The following is a 3,715-nucleotide window of genomic DNA, read 5'->3' on the forward strand; positions in this document are numbered from 1 at the left end:
TGTTATAATTTTGGTGCTTTCAGTATTTGTGCTCCTGAAATAAGCACTTAATTTTGGTACTTTCAAAATGGGACATTTATTTTACCTTTAATCACCCATCATTAGGGTCTAGGTACATCACTTCTGAAAACCTGGATAGGGAATTTTACTTAAAGAGAGCTGCTTACAGGGATGCCTGGGTGGCTCAGTTGGTTAAGCACCTGCCTTCAGCTCAGGTCATGATCCCAGGGTCCTGGGATGGAGTCCTGCATTGGGCTCCTTGCTCAGTGGGGAGCTTGCTGCTCCCCCTGTTTGTGCTCTGTCTTTCTTTCTGACAAATAAATAAATAAAATCTTAAAAGAAGAGAGAGAGAAAGAGAGAGAGAGCTGCTTACACATTTTAAGCCAGGAGTTGGCAAACTTTTTCTGTAAAGGGCCAGAGAATAAACATTTTAGGTTTTGTGGGCTGACAATTTCTGTTGCAACAATTCAACTATGTATGCCATGGTAGTGAGAAAGCAGACATAGACAATACATAAACAAATCAGCATGGCTTGTGTTTCAAGGAAACTTTACAGAAACAGGTGACAGGTTGCATTTGGCCCATGGGCCATTGTTCATTGACCTCTGGCCCAGGCTATTAGGACCAGGCACTCTTTTACATGGTGCTTTCAAGGGCATTAGTAAAAATAATTATCTCTGATTTTCTTAGATGGGAGGGTGAAATTTGCTTTGCAAAATATTCATCCCAGTACTTCAGAGAAGTCTACACACTTACCTCACTATGTTATTCCACAATTTTTTTTGATTGTCAGATGATCCTTTATTGAAATATTTTCCTTTGTAGTTCTCAACTAGCTGGGCATTGTACTGCACCACTGTTGATGTCATCTATGATTTCATAGGGGTGGCGGCCACTAACATTGCAGCCCACAGATTGGGCAGTCCCCAGAATCTCTTTGATGGTTTCAGAGGGTTCTCTGGCTAAGGATCGGAGCCACATCAGTCAGGCAATGTTGACAATCTCATCAAAAGTGACCTTTTCACTGTGTTTAATGTGTTTTTGCTTCTTTCTGTATCCTGGCAGTTCCTTGAGGGCTTTGATAATCAGGGCAGAGACAGAAGGTACCACTTCATTCTGGGCCTGTGTGTTCTGAATGATCAGTGTCACTGTGATCCTCAGACCCTCCAAATCACCAGTTGCCTTGGCAGTGTCATCACCAAACTTTTTTGGAGACAGATCGAGGGGGCTGATCTTTTGGACCAGGACAGATGTGTCACAGACTTCCCTACTGGTGCACCTTGTGTATACAATTTTGATCTCATTGGGGTCAAACTTAGGCGGCATGGTGGAGGTGGCTGGTTTTGGATGAACCTGGATTCAGGACAACTGAAGACAGTTGCACTGTCCCCTCCCCTGAGCCAAAGGCCAGAAAACTGTATTTCACAAATTTGACTGAAACATCATAGACTTATAGAATGTTAGTGTGCAGGGATATTTAAGATAATCTAGTCTAAGCCCCCCGTTGTATGGGTGGGGAAACAAAGGAAGCTTTTCAACCTCCCACCTAAAAGAAGTACATGTATCTTCTTAGAAGACCAAGAACTGTTGAGTGTAGAGCTTAATGTGTGGTTCAAATATTGACATTTCTTTGCCAGAGAGAAAACTACAACATATAAGATGCATCCTGATAACTTCCTTTCTTACCTTAGTCATATTACAGAGTTTGTCGTTTCAAGACATTGTAAAGGCTTTTAAAAATATCAGGCAGAAATATATGAAAAGCTGCCTTATGTTCCTAGACTTAAGCAAATATCTTCAAAATGTGGCTCCTCTGTCCTTCATTATTGGCCAGGACACTCAGCAACCTCCTGTTTTGAGGTAGCCTTCCCACCAGATGCCAGTGGGCCCAGCGTCAGGGTCGCAGTCAAAGGCAGATGGCACATTCACTTCAAGACCACTCAAGGGAGTATTAGGCAATCACAAGGGATAGGGCAGCCATGAGAGAAGGAGCAGCAAAGCTGTCACCACTCCTAGAGCCACAATGATGAGCAGAGTGAGCCAATGCTGGAACTTGCAGTCATGAAAAAAAGCAGTGGTACTCAGTCAGTACTCTGATTTCCGTATTCAACTCTTCTATTTAGAGTGATGCCCTTTGCCTGACTCAACCCTAAATAGACAGCTGTAGTCTACTTCCCAGGTGAATAAATACCCTGACCCTGATCCAGTTCCTCCTTCTATTCTCTACCAGAACTCTCCATTCCAGACCTCTTAGTACAGACCAGCAGGTCAGGCTCCAGGGCAAAGATCTGGGTCTAGCGGAAGGGAGGGGACTGAAGGGGCAAAAGGGGCATCTCTGGCACAGGCCATAGAATAGCTACTGTTAGACCATATTTCAAAAAAAACTTGAGAACTTCCTACAACTTCAGCTCTCAATACGTAGGAAAAGGTAAAGTTAATGACATTCTCGCTACCCTCTTTCCAAATAAAAAAGTAGTCGAAGTCTTCAAAATTAGTTTCTACAAGAAGGTAAAAAACTAAAAAGCAACACATCTGCTGAATGTCTCCTTTGTTTTAATGGAACTGAGTGACATTTAAACACGTTTTATAAAAAAGACTCTCCATGGAATAATGGTCTCTATGAACCACCTGTGCTTTGCCTTTATGGGGGAAAGGGGGAAAAAACTGATCCTGAATTTTTTTTAAATGATTTTTTATTATATTATGTTAGTCACCATACAGTACATCCCCAGTTTCCGATGTAAGGCTCGATGATTCATTAGTTGCGTATAACACCCAGTGCACCATGCAATACGTGCCCTCCTTACTACCCATCACCAGCCTATCCCATTCCCCCACCCCCCTCCCCTCTGAGGCCCTCAGTTTGTTTCTCATAGTCCATAGTCTTTCATGTTTCATTCCCCCTTGTGATTACCCCCCCTTTCTTTATCCTTTTCTTCCCCTACCGATCATCCTAGTTCTTATGTTCCATAGATGAGAGAAATCATATGAAAGTTGTCTTTCTCTGCTTGACTTATTTCACTTAGCATTATCTCCTCCAGTGCCGTCCATGTTGTAGCAAATGTTGAGAACTCGTTCTTTCTGATAGCTGAGTAATATTCCATTGTATATATGGACCACAACTTCTTAATCCAGTCATCTGTTGAAGAGCATCTTGGCTCCTTCCACGATTTAGCTATTGTGGACATTGCTGCTATGAACATTGGTGTGCATATGGCCCTTCTCTTTACTACATCTGTATCTTTGGGGTAAACACCCAGTAGGGCAATGGCTGGATCATAGGGTAGCTCAATTTTTAACTTTTTAAGGGACCTCCACACTGTTTTCCAGAGTGGCTGTACCAACTTGCATTCCCACCAACAATGTAGGAGGTGATCCTGAATTTTTATAAAGAATTTTAAATTAGACACTAAAATAAAAGAAGAAAACCTTCACACTTGTGTAGCTACTTAGCTACAGGAGCAATTAAAGTAATGATTCATCCTGTGGAGAATTCTAGCAGAGATTGGTAATTCTTTATCTCTTTCTATTAGAAACCCTCTTGGGAACCAAGAGAACTCTCTAGAGCAGCACAGTTCAATAGCAATATAGTGCAAGCCACAAACACAAGGCACACACAAAATTTTCTAGAAACCGCATTTTAAAAAGTAAAAATAGATAAAATTAATAAATAATGATGTATTTTTATTTAACCCAATATTCCAAAAATACCACC

The 3,715-nt window shown here is 41.6% G+C and overlaps 1 pseudogene; it reads right to left on the reverse strand.

Moving 5' to 3' along the window:
- Nucleotides 1–828: 828 nt before the first annotated feature.
- LOC123803626 (large ribosomal subunit protein uL11 pseudogene) lies at nt 829–1,326 on the reverse strand (annotated as a pseudogene).
- Between the last annotated feature and the right edge of the window lie 2,389 nt (nt 1,327–3,715).

This window comes from Ursus americanus, chromosome 15 (assembly GCF_024610735.1).
Source record: "Ursus americanus isolate L20-20 chromosome 15, mUrsAme1.1.p, whole genome shotgun sequence".
In the NCBI taxonomy this organism is placed as follows: domain Eukaryota; kingdom Metazoa; phylum Chordata; class Mammalia; order Carnivora; family Ursidae; genus Ursus; species Ursus americanus.